Source organism: Bos taurus, unplaced genomic scaffold (genome assembly GCF_002263795.3).
Source record: "Bos taurus isolate L1 Dominette 01449 registration number 42190680 breed Hereford unplaced genomic scaffold, ARS-UCD2.0 Leftover_ScbfJmS_1396, whole genome shotgun sequence".
Lineage (NCBI taxonomy): Eukaryota > Metazoa > Chordata > Mammalia > Artiodactyla > Bovidae > Bos > Bos taurus.
In genome coordinates, this window is record NW_020190496.1 from 105,107 (window position 1) to 128,211 (window position 23,105).

At 46.9% G+C, this 23,105-nt stretch overlaps 1 protein-coding gene and 2 long non-coding RNA genes across 3 annotated transcripts in view; 1 reads left to right on the forward strand and 2 right to left on the reverse strand.

Annotated features, from left to right (window-relative positions):
* The window catches only part of LOC100296695 (X antigen family member 5), a 265,171-nt gene that overhangs the window by 30,797 nt on the left and 211,269 nt on the right, over positions 1–23,105 (reverse strand). The window lies entirely within an intron of this gene.
* Positions 1,446–20,160, forward strand: LOC101902025 (uncharacterized). Its single transcript, XR_816996.4, has 2 exons — positions 1,446–17,540; positions 18,142–20,160. It is a non-coding gene; the product is annotated as an uncharacterized lncRNA (long non-coding RNA).
* Positions 16,604–21,771, reverse strand: LOC132344747 (uncharacterized). Its single transcript, XR_009493696.1, has 2 exons — positions 20,995–21,771; positions 16,604–18,975 (listed from the first exon to the last, which is right to left on the reverse strand). It is a non-coding gene; the product is annotated as an uncharacterized lncRNA (long non-coding RNA).

The following is a 23,105-nucleotide window of genomic DNA, read 5'->3' on the forward strand; positions in this document are numbered from 1 at the left end:
ATGGGAATACCAGATCACCTGACCTGCCTCTTGAGAAATCTGTATGCAGGTCAGGAGGCAACAAACAGAACTGGACATGGAACAACAGACTGGTTCCAAATAGGAAAAGGGGTAACTCAAGGCTGTATAAGGTCACCCTGCTTATTTAACTTATATGCAGAGTATACCAAAAGAAAGGCTGGGCTGGATGAAGCACAAGCTGGAATCAAGATTGCCAGGAGAAATATCAATAACCTCAGATATGCAGACGACACCACCCTTATGGCAGAAAATGAAGAAGAACTAAAGAGTCCCTTGAAGAAAGTGAAAGAGGAGAGTGAAAAAGTGGGCTTAAAACTCAACATTCAGAAAACTAAGATCATGGTATCTGGTCCCGTCACTTCATGGCAAATAGATGGGGAAACAGTGGAAACAGTGACAGACTTTATTTTGGGGGGGCTCCAAAATCACTGCAGATGGTCACTGCAGCCATGAAATTAAAAGACGCTTGCTCCTTGGAAGAAAAACTAGGACCAACCTAGACAGCATCTTAAAAAGCAGAGACATTACTTTGCCAACGAAGGTCCATCTAGTCAAGGCTATGGTTTTCCCAGTAGTCATGTATGGATGTGAAAGTTGGACTATAAAGAAAGCTGAGCACTGAAGAATTGATGCTTTTGAACTGTGGTGTTGGAGAAGACTCTTGAGAGTCCCTTAGACTGCAAGGAGATCCAACTAGTCCATCCTAAAGGAAATCAGTCCTGAATATTCATTGGAAGGACAAATGCTGAAACTGGAACTCCAATACTTTGGCCACCTGATGCGAAGAACTGACTCATTTGAAAAGACCCTGATGCTGGGGAAGATTGAAGGCAGGAGGAGAAGGGGATGACAGCAGATGAGATGGTTGGATGGCATCACCGACTCAATGGACGTGAGTTTGAGTAAACTCCGGGAGTCGGCGATGGACAGGGAGGTCTGGCATGCTGCAGTCCACAGGCTCTCAAAGAGCCGGACACGACTGAATGACTGAACTGAACTGAGAGTTGGAATTGTCTAAGATGGTTAGGGTCTGTGTCCTCAGGTGTGACGTATTTGAGCTGTTTTGTGTTGCTCTCCAGGATGAGTGCTCTCTGAACTGTTCATGGATCTCTGTCCCAGGCATGAAGTCTCTGAACTATTTTGGGAGGGTTTTGTCCAGAGGGTTGGTCTCTGAGCTGTTCATGGATCCACATATGAGAATAGTCTTAAGAGGAAGGCTGGATGGACCCCACTCTCGTGGGTCTTAGAAGTAGACCTGTGATATCACATTCGCTACGATTTCTACCATGCCTCCCTACAGAGATAAAAGTTTGTGGCCCCATCCTCAGGGAGGGCAAGTCATGTGCAGTACAAAGCAGCCTGCAGTAACAATACTGATAAGAACAGTACTTCCTGACTTGATAACCACCCCTGATAGGGGCCCTGTGAAAACACTGTGTACACACACTCACTCAGACAATCTGCCCAACCCACGACAAAGAGGCCATCATTTGCAGATGGGAGCCCAAGGCCCAGTGCAGACGGAAGGTCGCGGCTCATGAGGACAGGAGGAACTGGATGCAGGCTTGGGCTCCTTGGAGGAGGCAGGGAAGACTCAGCAGAACCCTGGCCAGGTAGTGGGGGAGGGAGGCGTTGGTACAGGGCCCCAAGGACCCCATGACTGTCTCACTGTCAGGATATGTCTCTGTGTCTCCCCTTCACACACCCAGCTTCTTACCTGATGTATGGAATGTAATCTGCACATTCCCTGGGGACATGGTGGTGGAAAATACAGAGGTGAGCCTCCAAGCAGGTGGGGAGAAACCTCACATTCACCAATTTGCATGAGGCTCCACCACAAATGCAGAGATCCATGCCTCTCTTTCCCCCATTCAAGCACTCCTTGGCACTGAGGTCAGCAGGAGGGCAGACAGGGCTGGACAGGTTGTGAGGGACCCTGTGTACAGCATGAGCCTCCCCATGACTGGAACATCTCCATGTCTTGATCAGGGCAGAGGACCCTGATGTGTGCCAAGGGAGCATAATTAAGACCCAGGCCATGGGCAACTGAGTCATTTTCTAGAAACAGTCCCTGGTTGGGGGGTGAGGGGCGGGGGCAGGGGAAGCAGTTTCTTTTCTCCTCTAGAGATAGGTACATCATCCAGTAGCAGGGCTGGGGGCCCACATGTGGGTGCTAATTGGGGATCCTTTGCTGACAGAAATAGTCTCTCTGTCCCTGTCCAATGTTCCATCTTTGTCTTTCTGCCTGCCATCTCTGTGCCTGTTACATCCTCCCTCTTTGCCTTTATGAGACTGACCGTGACCTCACTCATACCGTGAGGGTCCTTCCTCTGTCTCTCCTGAGGGTATCATCAATTGACACGGTTGTTCACTGGGAGCAGTAGGGGGGATTCCCCTTGAGTGTAGGGGATTCCAGGAAAGGCATGTTCAGCTGCAGAGGGTCTGTGGTTTTCCTGGGATGAATCTAGAGCTCCTCAACAAGCATTGGGTGATCTGGGCCTCTGAAAGAACCCTGGGGGCTTCTCTGGTAAGAACCCTCCTGTGGCTCAAGTCAAAGTCCCCACTATGGCCAGAAGGCCCTAGGGGACCCGCCCCTCATCACTGCTCTCATTGGGTCTCCTGGCTCTCCCTCCATCATGCTGTGACAGTCACATAGCCCTCCTCATTCTTTTTATACACACTACACTGAGTTCCACTCCCCAGTTTTTCCACTGGCCTTAACTCTGTCTGGGATACTTTTCTCCCAGATAGGCATCTCCTCTAGGCTTTTGCTCAAATCTCACAATCTTAGAAGGAACTTCCCTGGTCACTCTTTCTAGATATCATCCCCTTTCTCTATTTCACTATCCCGGTTTAATGTTAACCACAGCATTTATGAACACCTGATAAATTACTTATCTTTGGGGGCTGTATGACCCCAACACAATGTAAGTTCCATGAATCCAAAGTTGATTTTCTCTTTCCTAACACACATAGCTGTGCTTGACAGAAACCGTGGAGAGGATGAATGAATGTCGGAATGAAAAAGCAAATTTAAACTTGTTGAGAGAGGCATAGCTAAACAGGCTGAAGATTCTGCTAGGGACATATTCAGGGATGACAAGATGGTGACAAAGCCATGGTCTTTATCTCACCTACACGGTGTCCTTGGGTCCCCTCGGAGTTGACCCCTTTCCTAACAGAATGGAAAGTCCTGTTGTCCTTCTCACATATTACTCGCAGTCAACGACAGAGGCCTTCCCCACTCCAGACCTTCAGATCCCAGTCTGAAGTTTTCTCTCCCCTGCCCGCTGGGGGACTGTGGCTGGCTTTCCCCATTGAGACCTATTCTGTATTAAACAGGAAAGCACAAACAAGCACAATGCCCAGCACAGAGAAATGCTTTCAATGCTTTCTGTTACGATAGTGGCCACTACAGAGAAGTAATCTTCAATCTATGAAGACATTTTTCTGAGGCCAAGATTGCAGCAATCGGCGGGGTTTTCATCCTAACTTTGCCTTTCCACCCTTGATCATCTGCTAATTGTCCACCAGCATCTATATCGGCTGTTCCCCAGTCTCACCACCAAGAGGCGCGCGAGATGAAACTGTTCTGTCCTGGGATGTACCACAAAGGGGTAGCGGAAAGACCACCCACTCTGGAAGGTACCATTCGACGGGGCGTATGACAACAAAGAGTACTTTTACACCGCGTCAGGCATCGACCAGAGTTCCTAGCGGAGGCATTCGTGGCATCACTGGGTCCATCCCCATTCGCTCCATTCCGTCTTCCCGCTGCATTTGAGTCCGAGTGGACACCGCTATTAAGCCTCAACTGTCTTCGTCTCGTTTCCAATTCGACCCCTTCGTTTCTACATGGTTACATCCGAGGGGGGACGGCTACGGAGCGAGATGGGCTGCCAGTTCTGGGTATAGCATCACGGAAGCGTTCTGGGCATTGATTGGTCACCGCGTGATCGCCGGAATTAGCTCTTCCAGGGCGCGAATAGGCGCCGGAAGTCCCGCGACTTCCGCCCTGTTTCGTCTCCTGCCCAGTTCCAATTGGCTGGCTGGCTGTTACAGGCATTGGGACCGCAGAGCCAAAGCTGAGGGCGAGAGGCCTGTTGCCCTGTGCGGCTTTTTAGAGCATACAATTGTTCTGCGAGGTTTTTTTTGCTTTTCCGGAAGGGGTCGAATAGCTACCCTGGTTAGTGGCTAGGTTTGGCGCAGTCGCTGGCTGTGCACGGTGACGGCGTTTCAGTCTTGTTCAGCTCTCGCTCAGTCTGGATCGTGTGGCAGCGCACGGTTATTCGCAGAAATGCATGCAATTCATGTCCAGGGAGAGGTCTCTGAGTTTGCTGTCTCTCCCCGGAGGGTCACCTGTGTCAGGGAGCCTGGGCTTGTGTATCGCTACGTGTGACAACACAGGTGCTGTTCGGGTACATTTGATCTCCTTGAGCCTTTGGGCGCAGTTGTGCGTGGTGGGATATTTGATCTGAGTGGATTTTGGGAGCCGTAGTACAGAGCCCCTAGGATGCATGTCCCTGTATTCCGGGGTGTGCATTTTTGGAGCTTTCTGGCATTTCAGTCCCTGGGTGTGAGATCTCTGTGTAGGCGTGTGCACCTGAGATTGTGAGAGCTCTGAGATTTTGATTCTGGGCCCTAAGTTGTGATGTCTCTGAGCTGCTTTAAGGATGGGTTTGTGTGAAGGTGTAAACTATGAGCTGCTTGGGGATCTGTGCACAGGGTGCAGAGTTTCCATTTGTCTGGGGACTTTATCTAAAGGTTATATGATGTTCTTGAGTTATTAAAAGTTCTGTCTTTCTGTTTAGGGTTTTTGTATTAGATCGGTAAGTGTCGAGTGGTTTGGGAGTGATTCTCCATGATGTGAAGTATCTGTGCAGTTTTCATTTGTTTCCGTCTTGAAGACTTTGGTCTGTTTGGAGGGTCTTTGTCACAGTGTGTATGGTTATGGTCTCAGTTGTGTTTGAGGGTCTGAGACGAGTTATGTGCTCTCTGTGCAGAGATTCAGTGAGCTCTTTTTGGTGTCTCTGGGTATCTATCTGAGCTGCTTGGAGTCTTTGTGTCAGAAATAAAACCTCTTATGTTCTTGGCTGTGAGGTCTCTGTCCAGGAACTGAGGGTTTGGAAGCTGGCAGACATGATTCCGAGGCCTTGAAACTCACATGCTGACTGTGTGTTGTTGAGCGTATCAGTTGTCTCCTGGAATCTCAGTATGTATCATATTAATACAGTGGGGCCAGTATGCATCTTGCAGGGTACCTGTGCGTGTTAGCATTGTGTGCAAAGGGCCTGGCTTCAGACTATCCTTCAGCAAATGTTTTCTGAGCACCTGCCATATACCTGAGCACTATTGGAGGAGTTTGGGACAGGACAGAACTGACCAAGTCTCCTTTCGGAGACTTGGTGGTCAGTAAATAAATCAAGGGTGGCAGGTGCTGTGAAGAAAGATAATGCTAGATCAGGGGAAAGGGTATATGTAGGTATGAGGTTATTATTTTATTCAAGGTAATGAGGGAAAGTCTCCCTGAAAGATGGCAAGTAAGCAGAGATCTGGAGGAAGTGAGGGAGCAGGCCATGGGGTTATCTAAGGGAAGAGCATTCCAGGCAGAAGGAACAAGAAATGCAACTGTCCTGGCATGGAAATCTACTTGGTGTGCTCCTGAATGTCAAGCAGTCCTGTGATGCACTGGGTTTGGCATGTAGCACTCATTGAAAGGGGTCTGGTTGCTGCTGTCTCTGTTTCGCCCACAATTTGTGATCATCCGCATTTCACAGATGAAGGACTGAAGGCTCCAACATGTGGCCTGTACCGTCTCTCCTACCTATCCCTGAAATTAGGAGTGAAGCCTTCTGGTCCATCATGAGAGAGAGAGAGAGAGTTTGAGTGTCCTAGCTGCAGGGATGTCATGCTGAATGTCAGCCAAGCAGCAGAGATCAGTTATAATGTGGGAATCATGCCTCGTAACATTGGTACTCTTGATGGGGGGCAGGACCTAAGAAGAAAAAGGAACTGGGGCAAAGGACAGAGCAGGAAGGGAAGTTGGAGGACAATGAGGGGGAAAAAAAAAAAACACGGCTGGCTTCATCACATTGCTTGGGTTTGGCCCAGTTCACGTTGATTGGCTGACTGTATTAGGACATATTCACCTTTTCCTGTCCCTACCCTTTCTTTCCCTTCCCTTTTTTGTGCCTGAGCAAGTCAGTCCTAAAGCCATTAGGTGTTGCCAGGCAAGGCATGTGTATGTGTAAAGGGGCATCCCTGCCTGGAGAGTCAGAGCCCAAGGTGGAAAGAAGGATATCCCTGGGGGTTGGGTGGGAAGGAGGCTAACTGCTTCATGCATTCAAGCTTGAGTGAGGTGTGGAAGTCAAGGGCCAGGGATGGTTCTGCATAGATTGTGAGGAGGACCTTTTTGTGGAGGAAGGATCACTTATATGCACTGGCATTCATCAACTCGGCAAATACATAAGAATGCTGAGAGCCACGTCTGTCAATTTTGGAAAAGGGAATTTCCAATATGGAAAGGAAGTAAACTAGAACAAATTCTGAGGAATTCTACTGGAATTAAAGGTCTCCGTGCAAACTTCTTGTATTCGATAGGTGTGCATATGTGGCTAGACTGATCTATAACTATAGATGTGTGTCTACGTGTTTGTGTGTGTGATTGTGTACACACATGTATTCCCAAGTTACTGGAAACAGCAACATTCCAATGGCACTAATTACACCAGTCCCCAGATCCTAGCTTCTGAACACCTTTCTCCACTCAATGATGGGTTCCCAGGCTGAGGAAGGAAAGGATAAATGAGCCTGGTTCACCTTGTCATGTCAGTAATAAGGGAAAGTTCAAGAGTGATGGGGAGATGTCAGAGGGCCACAGAATATAGCTTAAGGGCTCTCCCGCCAGAAACATGCAGGACTCTCTTATTTTTTCCACCTTTTTTGAGGTATTATTGACATATAACCTGTAAGTTTAAGATGCCAATGTGATGGTTTGGTACACACATATCTGGCAAAACGATTACCATGGCAGGGTTGGCACTCTATCCCCTCACATAATCCTTTTTAAAAAACGTTGAGGAAATAACATCTCAGAGCTACCCTCTTAGCTTTCACTGTATTACACAGTTTTGTTAATGATACTCACCATGCTATACATTGGATCCACGTAACTTATTCATCTCATACCTGTAAGTTTGTACCCTGTATTCAACATTTTCCCCAGGGCCCGGAAACCACCATTCTAAACTCTTATTTCTGTAAGTTTGACTTTTTTAGATTCTGCATATACGTGAGAAGATACAATATATGTCTTTCTCTCTTTCACCTTTTTCACTTAGCATAAAGCCTTTGAAGTCCATTCATGTTGTTGCAAAAGGCAGAATTTTCTTCTTTCTGACTGAATAATATTCCATTGTATATATCGCCACATTTCCTCTTTTAAAATTAGTTTCTTTTATTTGGAGGGTAATTACAATATTGTGATGTTTTTGTCATACATCAACATGAATCAGCCATAGGGATTCACGTGTCCCCCCATCCTGAACCCCCCTCCCACCTCCCTCCCTACCCTATCCCTCAGGGTTGTCCCAGAGTCCCGGCTTTGGGTGCCCTGTGTCATGCATGGAACTTAACACTGGTCATCTATTTTCATATGGTGATGTACATGTTCCAATGCTATTCTCTCAAATCATCCCAACCACTCCTCCCACTGAGTCCGAGTCTGTTCTTTACGTCTATGTCTCCTTTGCTGCCCTGCATGTAGGGTCATTGGTACCGTCTTTCTAAATTCCATATATATGCGTTAATATACAGTATTTCTCTTTCTCTTTCTGACTTACTTCACTCTGTATAACAGGCTCCAGGTTCATCCACCTCTGTAGAACTGACTCAAGTGTGTTCCTTTTTATACTTGAGTAATATTCCATTGTATATGTACCACAACTTCCTTATCCGTTCGTCTGCCACTGGACATCCAGGTTGCTTCCATGTCCTAGCTATTGTAAACAGTGCTGCAGTGAACGTTGGGGTACATGTGTCTGTTTCACTTCTGGTTTCCTCGGGGTGTCTGCCCAGCAGTGGGATTGCTGGGTCACATGGCAGTTCTAGTCCCAGATTTTAAAGGAATCCCACACTGTTCTCCGCAGTGGCTATAGCAGTTTGCATTCCCATCAACTGAGTGAGAGCGTTCCCCTTCCTCCACACCCTATCCAGCATTTGTTGTTTGTAGACTTTTTGATGGTGGCCGTTCTGACCGGTGTCACCACGTTTTCTATATCCATTCACTCTTCATAGACACCTGATTGCTTACAACTTTTGGTTGAAGGTGCAAAGTAAATTTCAGGTTAGTGTTAATCCTCCAACATTGTTTTTCAGAATCATTTGGCTCTTCTAGTTCATTTGCCTTACTACAGAAATTTTATCATCAATTAGTCTATATGTACAAAAAAGTCCTGCTGGAATTTCTGACTGGAATTGTATGAAACTGATGGATCTGTATGCGGACTACTGACATCCTAATTATATTGAATTTCTCAACCCGTGAACACACCGTGTGCCCCCATTTTGTTAGGTCTTATTTAAGGAACCACGTTGCATTGCCTTTTCTGCCATTGTTTTATCAAGTCTAATTCTCGTATATCAAATTCTGAAAATCTGACTCTGATGAAGATATGAAAATATTAGGAGTCAGACTTTCATCAGCAATGCCTTATTTCTTGTGTAGTTTTAGCATTGCCCGTTTATTGTGTTTCTTATCTTTTCTGCTAATATTCGTGATTGTTTAATCCAAGGGTGATGGTATGGGTATTTTCTGGGGTAAATCGTGAGGAGATGTTCAGCTGTGTTTTGGGAGGGAGAGTCTGAGGACAGGGGCACAGGGGAGAGAGAGCAGAGTAGGGGTGGGGGAGGTGAGAGCGTGGGGGCAGGGACAGGGGGCTACTAGTACAAGCGGAAACAGAAGTGAAGAGACACAAGAAGAAGAGCTCCCCTCTGGACCGTGCTTAGCTCTCTGTACATATACGCGTAATGAAGGCTTTGAGTACTCATAGCAACACTGTGCAGACAAGGCAATGGCAACCCACTCCAGTACTCTTGCCTGGAGAATCCCAGGGACGGGGGAGCCTGGTGGGCTGCCGTCTCTGGGCTCGCACAGAGTCGGACACGACTGAAGCGACTTAGCAGCAGCAGCAGCAGCAACACTGTGAGGGAAGCATGTTTAGTGCTACCATCCCTTTCGGCAGCTGAGGAGCAGAGACACATAGATTTAATGGGTGAATGAATCTGCACAAAGTCACCTAGCTGGCAAGAGCTGAGTCAGATTGGTGCCCAGGCCAGAGAGAAACAGCCAGGTGTGGTATCTGACCCCCAATCTGGAATACAGTGCAGTGTCTGGTGTACTCTGGATCAAAAGGCAGATCAACCTCTCCATCCGCATGAAACATTACTATGGATCGGTATATAGATTGAACACAGTGTCTCCTAGGTGAATGAAAGACCATGAGGTGTCATGTCAACATGCACACATCACAGAGAACAGTTCCTGGTCCATACTGAGGTCTAAACAGTGTTTCCTCTGACCAACATTAGTGGAGCACCCTCATCATTATGGAAAGTAGCATAACTATAGTGATAAACAGATAGAACCACAGATACAATATCATGAAGACATTACCTCCCCCATCTCGTAATTTTCTTAAATGTAGAGAACAAAACCTGGAAGGCAATAGACCACATACTAAGTTTTTTCCTCTTAAGTGTGACATTCTAGATAATTTCCAAATAACATTTTATTAGTATTTTAATGTGTTGTATCTTCATGGTTACATAGGCAGTTTTTCTATTATAATTGAAAAATGGACTTTCTGAAGACTTGTTCTCCTCAGGTATCTTGAGGTTTCAGCATAAAAAAGTTGTGTGGGTATCCCTGCCAGGTGAAAACCCAATCGGCGCACTGAAGTCAGAAGTAATATCTTTGGTACAGTAGGTGGGGGGCTGTGGGGAGTAGAGAGTTCCTGATGGAAGGCTGGCTAAGCCTGCAAGCATTGTGAAAAAGATCACTGATGCTATAGGACCAAACCAAACAATAGCTCACAGGTCCCAAGGAAGACACTGGTGTTCTATGCACGGAAATGTCTGTGTTAGGACTTTCAGACCTTTGCTCTTTTGGCTCCCATGATGCAGTGGGGCAGCTTGCGGTGCTTATAACACAGACCTGCTTTGACCCAGGCTGTGGATGAGAGTCACAGCCTCCCCTGCAGCACCACCCCCTTTGTGGGCGATCTGGAGCCTTTTTTATGATTTCTGGGAATCGACAGATTCCGAAGAGAAAGGAGAAAGAAGATACATAGCGCAGGGGGTACATGCACCCACCCTGTGCATGTGGTGCTAGAGATGGGCTAGAGATGCAGGTGCAGCTTGTTACAGGAACCCGTTGGGGATGAGTGGAGTTGGATTCAGTGACTCAAGGAAGAAATGTGGAAGTGAATGTAAAGGGAGAAAACACATTGAGGGGTAAACAGCTCCAACTCCCAATTCTGTACCAGGGTAGGTTGCTCCATTACTGTTGTGAGAAGGCTGCCTGGTCTGAGCTCTGGGAGGGAGTGATGAGCGTTCTAAGGACCCGCCATCAACCCTAAGCAGGGGGCGCTGAGAGTGTGAAGACATTGAGTCTCAGCCTTTACCACTGACAGACACAGAAAGCTCTTAGCCCTGCTGAGAGTGGGGCTGTGGCACCTTAGGGAAGCTCAAAGGTAGGGTGGTGGTGGGGTGGTTCAGTCACTCAGTCGTGTCCAACTATTAACGAGCCCATGGACTGCAGCATGCCAGGCTCCTCTGTCCTACACTATCTCCCTGAGTTTGAACAAAGTAATGTCCATTGTGTTGGCGATGCTATCTAACCATCTCACCCTCTGTCTCCTCCTTTCTCCTCCTGCCTTCGATCTTTTCCAGCATTAGGGTGTTTTCCAATGAGTCAGCTATTCGCATCAGGTGGCCAAAGTTTTGCAGCTTCAGCATCAGTCCTTCCAGTGAGTATTCAGAGTTCATTTCCTTTAGGATTGGCCGGGTTGTTCTCCTTACGGTCCGAGGGATTCTAAAGGGTCATCTCTCTAGCACCACAATTCGAAAGCATCACTCAGTCTTCTTAATGATGCAACTCACACATCTGTACACGACTATGGAAAAACCATAGTTTTGACTCTGCAGACCTGTGTCACCAAAGTGATGTCTCTGCTTTTTAATATGCTGTCTAGGTTCGTCATGGGCTTCCCTGGGGGCTCAGTGGTAGATAATCTGTCTGCAATGCAGGGGAATTAGGACACCTGGGTTCAATTCCTGGGTCGGGAAGTTTCCCTGGAGGAGGGCATGGCAACCCACTCCAGTATCCTCGCCTGGAGAATCCCCTGGACAGAGGAGCCTGGCGGGCCTTGGTCCATGGGGTCGTAAAGAGTACACCGAGAGACATCACCTCCCAAACAGAATCTCTGGCCAATGGGCTGTCTCTCTAGCTTTACTCATCTCAAGTAAAATCTGTTCCCTGGCCTCAGAAGCCACGTGAGATGACGAAGGAAACTTGAGGCAGTGGTGATTTATGCAGCGATTTGGTGCGAGATCTGTATTCGTTTGGGCCAAGTGATTGCAGGGAATGAAATGGGGTAGGGTGATGAAGGAAATGAGATGATGAATTTATTGCCCCGGCCACCTCCCTGCCTCCCAGGTAGCCGACTTCAGTAGGGCTGGCTGGTGTCAATGCCTTGTGTGTAGGCTCACTTGTAACAACATCCTGTGTGTGGTATGAGCAACTTGGTGGGCAAATCAGACAGCATGGCCAAATATTCCTTTCTCAGAGTGGATGGAGGGAGAAGAGAGAAAAGAGTGATGAACCATGGGCTAGTTGGGAGTCACTTTCTAAAATCTCAGTATTTCTTCACAAGGTGTGTGTGTGAATTCTTTTGTTAATCTGAGAATTGGCTTTCTAGGTGAGGAAATATCATCGTGAGAGACTCCTTGTGACATGTGAAAAGAGGTTGGGAGTGAATTGGATTAAGGTCATTTTCCAAGTGTTTCACACCAAGTGTTTGTTTAAGGGCACAGCAGTGGCCTGAAGGAACTGAACTAAGTGGTTGAAATACAGGTTTCAGTTACTGAAATGTGAAGAGACTCTTTCTGGGATGTGTGGTCATCCTAGCCAGTGGTCACAGGCAACTCATAAACTCATAGGATTTGAACCGTGTCTTCCTAATGTCTTTTGCTTTCTGCCCTGGAATGTGGTGGAGGCCTCAGTTCCGGTGACTAAAGTTCCTAGGTAACAGTTCTCTGAGAAAAGTAGCTCTCTAGAAAAGAGCAGTGCCTGGGAAGCTGATCTAAAGTTTTAACATAGCCTGTGATGTAATTTTTGTTAGCTTCACTCAAGATATGATCATTCAAAGGATATAGAGAGATGCACCTGCTTCTGTATCTACCATTGGATTTTTCAAATGAACATACAGTAAGCTTGGCCCGGTTTTCTTTCTTCTTATTTATTTATTCATTGTTGACTGCACTGCGTCTTTGTTGCTGCACGAGGGCTTTCTCTAGTTGTGGAGGAGGAGCACTACTCTCTAGTGGCGGTGCATGCGCTTCTCATCTCAGAGACTTCTCTTGTTGCAGAGCATGGACTCTAGGCTCGGGGGCTTCCGTAGTCGGAGCAGGTGGGTTCAGTGGTTGTGACACACAGTCTTAGTTGCCCTGCGGCACGTGGAGTCTTCCTGGACTAGGGACCGAACGCCTGCCCCGTTGCATTGGCAGGGGGCTTCTGTTTTATTTTTTTAATCATCAATTCATTTCAATTGGAGAATAATTACTATACGATACTGTGATGGGTTTTGCCATATATCAACACGAATCGGCCACAGGTATACGTGTGTCCTCCCCTCCTGAACCCCCATCCCACCTCCCTCCCCACCCTATCCCTCTGGGTTATCCCGGAGCACCGGCTTTGGGTGCCCTGCTTCATGCATTGAACTTGCACTGGTCATCTGTTTTACATATGGTAATGTATATGTTTCACTGCTATTCTCTCAAATCATCCCACCCTCACCTTCTTTTGCCGAGTTGAAAATGTGTTCTGTACATCTCTGTCTCCTTTGCTTCCCTGCATGTAGAATCGTTGCTACCTTCTTTCTAAATTCCATATATAGGCATTAATATAAGTATTTGTCTTTCTCCTTCTGACTTACTTCTGTCTGTATAACAGGCGCCAGGTTCATCCACCTCATTAGCACTGATTCAAATGTGTTCCTTTTTATAGCTGAGTAATGTTCCATTGTGTGTATGTACCACAACTTCCTTATCCATTCATCTGCCGTTGGACATCTAGGTTGCCTCCCTGTCCTAGCTATTGTAAATAGTGCTGCTGTGAACATTGGGGTACATGTGTCTGTTTCACTTCTGGTTTCCTCAGGGTGGTATGCCCAGCAGTGGGATTGCTGGGTCGTGTGGCAGTTCCATTCCCAGTTTTTTAAGGAATCTCCACTCTGTTCTCCTCTCCACAGTGGCTGTACCACTTTACATTCCCACCAACGGTGGAAGAAGGTTCCCTTTTCTCCACACCATCTCCAGCATTTATTGTTTGTAGACTTTTTGATGATGGCCATTCTGACCTGTGTGAGATGATACCTCATTGTGGTTTTGATTTGCAGTTTTCTAATAATGAGTGATGTTGAGCATCTCTTCATGTGTTTGGTAGCCATCTGTATGTCTTTGGAGAAATGTCTGTTCAGGTCTCTTGTCCACTTTTTATGGGGTTGTTCGTTTTTCTGGTATTGAGCCGCATGAGCTGCTTGTATATTTTGGAGATTCATTCTTTGACAGTTGTTTCATTTGCTATTATTTCCTCCCGTTCTGAGGGCTGTCTTTTCACCTTGCTTATAGTTTCCTTCATTGTGCAAAAGCATTGAAGTTAAATTTGGTCCCTTTTGTTTATTTGTGTTTTTATTTCCATTACTCTGGGAGGTGGGTCATAGAGGATCTTGCTGTGATTTATGTCAGAGAGTGTTCTGCCTATGGTTTCCTCTTAAGAGTTTTATAGTTTTTGGTCTTACATTTAGGTCTTTAATGCATTTTGAGTTTATTTTTGTGTATGGTGTTAGAAAGTCTTCCAGTTTCTTTCTTTTACCCGTAGTTGAGCATTTTCCCCAGCATCATGTGTTGAAGAGACTTTGTTTATGCCATTGTATATTTGTGCCTCCTTTGTCAAAGATAATGTGTGCATAGGTGTGTGGATTTATCTCTGGGTTCTCTATTTTCTTCCATTGATCTATACTTCTGTCTTTGTGCCAGTACCATACTGTCTTGATGACTGTAGCTTTGTAGTATAGTCTGAAGTCAGGAAGGTTGATTCCTCCAGTTCCATTCTTCTTTCTCAAGATTGCTTTAGGTATTTGGAATCTTTAGTGTTTCCATACAAAGTGTGAAATTATTTGTTCTAGTTCTGTGAAAAAATACCTTTGCTAGTTTGATCAGGATTGTGATGAATCTATAGATTGCTTTGGGTAGTAGAGTCATTTTCACTGTACTGATTCTTCCAATCCAAGACCGTGGTACATTTCTCCATCCATTTGTGTCATCTTTGATTTCTTTCATCAGTTTTTTTTTTTAATAGGTCTCTGTATACAGGTCTTTTGTTTATTTACATAAATTTATTCCTAAGTATTTTATTCTTTTCATTGCAATGGTGAATGGGGTTGTTTCCTTAATTACTCTTTCTGATTTTTCCTTATTAGTTTATAGGAATGCAAGGGGTTTCTGTGTATTAATTTTATATGGCAGGCACATTCTTAACCACCAGACCACCAGGGAATTCCTGGCCTGCTTGTCTTTGGGTGTGCAGCTCTCTGAGCTGTGACACACGGAGAGATTCCAGTGATGACCACCACGACCAGGACACAGGCCATGTCCATCACCCTAAAAACGCCCAGGTGCTGCCCCTTCTGGTTTCCCCTCCCACACCCCAACCCCTGGCACAAGGATCTGTCCTCCTTCACTACATTTTGTCCTCTGCAATTTTAAAATTCCTTATGTATTCTGAATTGAAGACCTTTCTCAGATCTGTGCTTCACAAACATCTTTCCCCTAATAACAAATAGCTTCCCTTTTCATTACAGGAGACATGAGTGATGACATGTACTTTTCCTCCCCACACTCAGAGCCCAATGTTGTGTAGCCAGCAAGTGCCTGTGAGATTCTTCAGAAGTGAAAATAAATTCTGCTGTCTGTCAGCCTGTGCTCTCAGATAGCCCCCAGAGCTATATTTCTGCAGAAACCCACGAGTCTTCTGCAGACAGAGGCACTTGAGAACAGGTATATTTATTGGAGTCTGAACTGGTGATCTCATCAGAGAGCTTCAGAGCTCAACCCATCTTGCAGGACTTGTCTCCCAGCTCCAAGGGAACTTTTCTTCTTGAAACTCAGAGGCATGAATTTAGTCAGTGTGGGCACGTTAAGCAGGGCTAACATGGCATTTCAAGGTTGTTCATCCTTTACCAGGTATCAGACCACATTCAATATATTTCTTTCTGTCACCTTAGTTACTCCTCCTTCAAAGACCCATCATTTTGGAAGATTTCAATCCTAATTGATGAGGTGAGAAAGCAGAGGACAGGGAAGTTAGGGGGATTGCTCAGAGTCACATAGGCTGCCAGAGGAAAAGTGACCCACGAACCTTGGCATCCTCCATTCAGAGCCCCCAGTCTTTATTTCTTCAGTAAAGTTGCCATGCGTGTGTGCATGCTGTCACATCAGCCATGTCCAACTCTTTGCGACCACCTGAATGTAGCCCGCCAGGCTCCTCTGTCCATGGGGTTTTCCAGGGAAGACTACTGGAGTGGGTTGCCATGCCCTCCTCCAGGGGATCTTCCCGACCCAGGAGTCCAGCCCACGCCTCCTGCAGCTCCAGCATTGCAGGAGGATGCTTTACCACTGAGCCACTGGGGAGGCCCAAATTTCACATATGATATTATATTTGTTTCAGGTGCACAACAGAGTGATTCCATATTTTTAAACATTATGAAATGAATTGCTACGATAAGTTTGGTTACCTTGTGTCACCACAGACATTTCTTACAAGATTATTGACTATATTTCCTGTATGTACATTCCATTCCCATGACTTATTTTATAACTGGAAGTTTGTATCTCCTAATCCCTTCCCTGTTTTACACATCCCCCTACTCCCTCCTCCTCTGGTAACCACCAGTTTGTTCTCTGTGTCTCTGAATCTATTTCTGTCTTGTTTCCCGTGTTCTCTTACTTTATTTCTGAGGTTCCACATGTAAATAAAACTGTGTGGTATTTGTCTTTCTCTGTGTGCCTAGTTTTACTTGGCATAACACCCTCTAGGTCCATCCATGTTGTCGACAATGACAAGATTTCATTCTTTTTTTATTGCTGAGTAATATTCCACTGTGTGTGTGTGTGTGTGTGTGTGTGTGTGTGTACCATTTCTTCCTTTTTGACTCATCTATCGATGGGCACTTAGGTTCCTTTCATATCTTGGCTCCCCTTGGCTGTAAATAACGCTTCAGTGAACAGAGGTGCACATATATGTTTTGTGACTAGTGTTTCTTTTATTCTTAAGAAAAATACCAAGAAGTGGAACTGCTGGATCATATGGTAGTTCTTGTTTTCAGTTTTTGAGGAAACCCTCATTGTCTCCATAGTGGCTGCACCGATATACATTTCCACCAACACCTCACGAGGGTTTCCTTTTCTCTACATCCTCCCCAACATTTCTTACTTGTTGTCTTTTTAATAACAGCTACTTGACAAGTGTGAGGAAGTACTTCACTGTGGTCGTGATTTTCTAATCCCTGAGGAGGAGATGTTGAGCATCTTTTCATATGTCTATTAGCCATCTGTATCTCTTCTTTGCAGAAATGTCTATTCAGTGCTTTGCCCCATTTTAAAATCGGGTTTTGGGTGTTTTTCCCAATACATTCTATGAGTCCTTTAGCTATTTTGGATATCTACCTGTTTTCCGATGTATATCACTTGCTCATATCTTCTCCCACTCAGCAGGTTGCCTTTTTCTTTTCTTGACGGTTTCCCTTGCTGTGTAAAAGCTTTTTAGTTTGATGAACTCCCATTTGTTTATTTTTGCTTTTGTTGCTCTTGCCTGAGGAGACATGTCAAAAAAACTATTGCTAAGACCTATGTCAAAGAGCGTACTGCCTACGTCTTCTTCTAGGAGCTTTATGGTTTAAGGTCTAACAATTTCGTCTTTAATCTTCTGTGGTTGTGGTTTATTTTTGAATGTTGTGAAGAAAGGGGTCCAGGTTTCCATAACCATTTATTGAAGAGACAGCATTTTCCGTGATGGATGTTCTTGGCTCCTTTGTCATAGACTAATAGGCCATATGAGCGCAGGTTTATTTCTGACAGAGCATCCCCAACTGTACCCTCCGTAAAGGCTGGGGTGAAGTAAGAAGACCCGGTGACTCCAGTGTCCGTCCACAGCTGGTGGCACACCAAGTCTGGATAAGGTACGTCACTGATGCTAGCCACAGTGCACTGGGGCAGGGATGGTCATCCCCGCCTGGCACAAGTTCCCCAGGGTGGGATGCGATGGGCTCACTCCAGCAGCCAACCCAGGTCGATCCTGCCATCCACAGTCCCTCATTTAGCCAATCATGAAGGTTTTCACTGTATATGTTACATCCCCTCCATGCCGTGCCAGGCTGGCTGTTGAGACGGGGAGGTGAGGAGGAATTGCATGGCCAGTCCCTGCCCTTGAGAGTTGAGTCATTGAGCAGAGAGGAGATCTGACACCCTTAGATGTGCTGGCGAGTGCATCACTGATCCCCTGTGAGGCTGCGTTGCTAGGAGACGAGAAGACTGACAAGGATCAGAGTAGATAAGTGGCCATGGCCGGGGAGGGGACAGGGTACTCTGGGTCTTTGCTGTGCCAGTCCCAACTGCAGAATTACCCACAGCCTGCATGAGGGCGCCCGGAGGATGGATAGGTGGTTGTAAATGAAGATATCAGCTGTGCCACCCCCTCCCCACCTCAAAGTCTGTATCCCCAACCTGCCCTTTGGGTGTTGGTGATCTGGAGGTCACTTCTGAGCAGCATACTCTCCCCAGTTACAGAGTAGGAGCCAGAATCCTGTGATGTGCAGAGATGTCCAGCACGTCAAATTCTAGGCCAGAGACCAAGCCATAGGAACCAACAGGCCAGAGAACACTGGTTGGGAGTTGGGTTAAAGGCAGTGGCCAAATAACAAATCTGAATGTACCTGTAGCAAGCAACGATATTGAACCATTCATTTAAAGACCTTCCCACAGAGGGAAGTCCTGGGCCTCCTGGTTTCATCAGTGAAATCTATCAAAGGTTTAAAGAAGAAATAGCACCCATCCTTCACAGATTCTTCCTGAATAGACAGGAGGGAGGAGGGAACATTTCCTCATTCATCCTATAAGCACAGTATTACCCCAGTACCAAAGCCAGATTGCCATCACCAGAAAGCTACAGACCCATATCTATCATGAATAGCGATGCATACACCCTCAACACAGTACCTGCAAACCAAATCGAGAAACATTTTGCAAAGGGCTGTGCGAGATCTTTCCCAGGACGGCAGTATTGGACCAACACTCAACTTCAGTTACGGGAAACAGCGTATTGATGTAATGAAGGACGGAAACCACCTGCCATCTTGACAGACAAAGAAAAAGCATTTGACACAGTTCAAGACCCGTTCAGGACAAATAAGTAAATAACTAAATCAATAAACACGGTCAACCATCTCGGGATAGAAGGGGTCGTCGTTGCCGTGTGAAGAACATCCGTGAGAAACATCCAGCTCTCGTCACATCACATCTAGTAGAGTCTGAGTGAATGCTTGCCTCTTGAGATCCAGACCAGGACAGGAGGTCTGCTTCAACCACCTCTATTCCACACTGACTGAAGGGTCTAGCCTGTGCACCGTGCAAAAGAAGAAATGAAATCATGGAGAAATGAGAAATGAAACCTATGTCCACACAAATACTCGTCCTTACATGTCTTTCACAGCAGCACTGTCTGTAATCTCCAAATAGTGGAGCAGCCTAAAGGTCTGTCAGCTGGAGAGTGGTAAACAGAGTATTCTTAGCCATTCAGTGGAAGAGCACAGATGGATGAAAAGTGATGAACTTCTGCTTTCTGCTGCCTCATGGGTGAGCCTCCAAAGCACTGTACTAAGTGAAAGAACCCAGACACAAAAGGCCACTTCCTGCAGGAGTCCATTGATGTGAAATGCCCACAAAGGGCAAATCTACAGAGACAGAAATTAGATGAGAGGATGCCTGGGCCTGCAGGTCCTGTTGGGGATCGACTGCTGATGGGTACATGGAACCTTTTAGTGGTGCTGGCAGTGTTCCACAAGTGCACTGTGGTGGTGGTTGCACCACTGTGTGAAGTTACTAAAAGTCACTGCCCTGGAAGTGATGGGTGTGATTTGTGGTGTGTAACTATACCTCAGTAAAGCAGTTTAGGAAGGTAATGCAGATGTCCAAGTGAGACATGGAGGGAAAGATATGCCATTGCTTTTGTAACAACGAGGACTGGCCATGCTCCTTCCACGTTCTGGGTCCGGCCTCCTCCACATGTGCTAGATGCTCCCTCCAGAGACAGTCGCTGTGCACGTCAGGACGGAATCCCCAGTGAGCACACACGTCTAGTGTGTCTCTGTGTTTACGCACAGGCGCCCATTGTGTGACCACAAGTCAGTGGCTCTGGACAGGCTCCTAGAACCCACCCTGCATCTGAAATTCTACTTTGTTGTTTTCCCATCCTTCTCAAATCACGTGGACCCAGCTTCCATTTCCCAGATTCAGTCACGGATCTCAGCCCTTAGCTCCAACCTCTGGTCACAGGAATACCTGTTAACCTGGTGTGACGGCCCCTTCCTGACCTCAGCAACCCAGGAGGGATGCTCAGCAGAGCAGTAACCAAGACAACGGAACTCCATCCATCCTCCTTCTGCCGCCAGGACTGAGGTGCGTTCCCTCCCATCCATCTATCTGCCTGAGTGTCTGGTAAGGAAGGGGACTTGGGGGCATAACACACCACTGAGTCATTGAAATTGTTCTAAATATGGCTGTGAATAAATATGTCAAAATACCGCTCAGAAGGGAAGACACAATATTTTTTTAAAAATTTGCTTTAGTAGCAAACATGGCTCTTCAGTTCAGGATTCTATTTAAAACCAGGAAGGGTGAAGCATCATGCGATTGTGCTTCTCAACCTAAACTATGCATCAATTCTCCCCTGGAGAGGCTTTAGAAGAGCTGATGCTGGCAGGACATCCACAGAGGGTCTGAAGTAGTAGGTCTGGAATGTGGCCCTGGCGTGAGCATTATCTGAAAAAGTTCTCTTATGAAAGCCGAGCTTGCAGCTGTGGAAACAGAACCCTTTCTTACAGGAGGAAATCGAAGATCAAAAATTTGCGACTCCTCTCTACAGCGAAAGCATGTTTTCATCATGACCCGCTATACTTGACAGCTATCTTAGGCTGAGGAAAGGGACAACTTGCCCAAATTAATACTGGTTTGAAAACTGACCTTGTGCTTGCTCTGCTGCGTGTTCCTGAATCCAAAGTTTTCCAGTTGAAACCCTGCTGTTGTTAGTGAAACTCAGTACGTTTTAGTTCTTGTCAGGATCCCTTGTGCCTAGTTAGTTGAATACATTTCTAAAACACTGTGGAGATAACGTCATTCGACAGATCAGAATAGTACATCAAAGATTAAAGATGGCTGAGAATTGTAGCTGCTGATGTTGATGTACGAGGATCTGCTGTCAGCGTATCTGCTGCCTGCGCTCAGTTGCCGTTTTAAACTGTTTCCTGTGTTATCAAATTAACTCCTGTGCTCAGATGAAGACCAAATCGGAACGGGATGCTTATTGGGAAAAATACAGTTAAGCAATCCCTTGTTTGGTGCACACCCATGAAGACCCACCTCCCTAAACGTTCCTTAGGGATCTCTTCCGGATATCCTTTGGCACATTCCCCAGCGATGGGCTTGCACTGCTGTGTCCTGACTCATCATCTTGTTAAAGACAGGGCTTTCAACCTCTCAGGTGCATTACAGCACCCGGGTTCTCTCGGAGATCCAAAAGAGGGTGAAGGCCCGAGCTCAGGACACCTTCAGAGCGTGTCTGCAGGAACAGGGCCTCTCAGAGGAACCCATCCCCACCTGTGGCAACAGGAAGATCTCATGTCAGCCTTTTCCAGAGCAGCTCCAGGGGAGTCATGGCACAGTGAAGATCACAGCCAGCAGCATGCCCGGGATTGTGGTTTAAGGAACTGGGTGGATGGCAGTGCCCATCCATGAGACAGGAAACGTTGGCCTGGGGCTACTAGCAGGCCTGCAGGGCTTATGGGACAACTGAGTGCAGATGCCCCATACATCTCGGCCTGTGGGGAATCTGGGGCCCAGCTGAGACGTTCTAGGTAGATTTAGTGATAGGAAAGCCAACAGCATACAGGGGGATCCTGATGAAAACAAGTCAGATGGGTAAAAGCTCTGGGGGGTGACGTGGTCACCCAAGGATCATGTATGGAGTGGAAGAGCACAGGGCAGAGGTTGGAAACCAGAGGAAAACAAAGCCCAAGATTTAGGAGGGGATCAAAGTAAATGGACAGATAAGGAGACTTAGAAGTAATGGCCTGAGAAGTATGGGGAAAGCCAGGGTGGGCTGCTGTCACAGACTCTGACCAAGGAAAAGTGGTTTTGAAAACGGAATGTGTCTGTGGCCAATACAGCACTGGGTACTATGGTTGGCCCACGGAGCTCTTGGGAGACGTTAGCAAGGGGATGTTCTGTGGATGGGCACATGGCGGAGGAATCGAGAGGTAACCAGATAAGGATGGTCCTGGTGTCTATACTTTCAAGAAGCATGGCTTGAAAGGAACCAAAGACGCACGGTATTGGAAGTAGCGGGCTGTGTGCTCGCAGGGTGTGCTCTCCTCTCCTGGCTCCACCTGGTGATGCTGACCTGCACCGCCCGTGGGTGGGGGTGGTGAAACTTGCATTTTTGTCTCCCTCCTCTTGCTGTGGGCCCGGTCCTCCCTGGCTGACTGAGCCTCAGCCACCCTTCTGGCATGTGCAGACCCCTCTGAATCTGGGTCTGATCGTCCAGCCCATCCCCGGGCAGGGACGTCCACTCCTCAGTCTCAGCCGCAAGGTCCCCTAGCCCATTGCCTGCTTAGGCTTCGTCTGGATTCAGTCCTTTTCCACATTTCTGCCACGGGTGATGCAGAGCCCTCCCTTGGATCTCACCTGCACCGCAGCAGGAACCAAGATCAGCTCCAGAAAATGAAATTCCTAAACTGCAGCCACCCTTCTGCCCAAAGCCTCCGTTGGGTCATTGTACAGTGTGCCCCCTGTGAGTCCCAAGTGTGAATGGGGTGGAACCCTCCTTTCCCTGGTGTTCCTCTTCATTTCTTGTCACACCTCCCTTGTCTGAGCTCTCTCACCTCTGCCTGCCACTGCCTCTGTGGGCCGTTCCCCCGCTGTGACTGGGACGCTCTTTCCTTTGGCTTGTCTTTCATTTCACCCAAGACTTCCCAAACAATATCCAGGTGTAGAATGTGTACCTTGTCGAGTACATCTAGGAGACGCTGTTGTCACATAAGCCCCACGCCCCTGAACTATAAAAAAACAGAGGGATAAAGAACACAAGAGTCAAATATGCCAAAGGTGCCTGAGATGTTGGCTAAGATGAGCACTGAAGAGTGTCTGTGGGATCAGGAAGTATGGATATTAATGATGGCCTTGACAAGACCAGTTACAGTGGAGTGACTGGGAGAAAAGCTCCATGTAACGGGGCTGAGGAGAGAATATCTCAGCAGAATTTGATGCAGTTTTGCTTGGAAGGGCAACCGGTAATGTGCCAGTAGCTGCAGAATAGGGTGGTACAAGACGGTGGGTTTCCCCCTGTGCTGTGGAATGCTCCGATGTACAGGGAGCAGGTGCTGGTTCAGGAGAGAGGAATGATAACTGCAGGTGCAAAGTCCCTGAGAAGGTGCAAGGCATGGGATCCCGGGCAGAGGTGAGGGGCTGGGTGC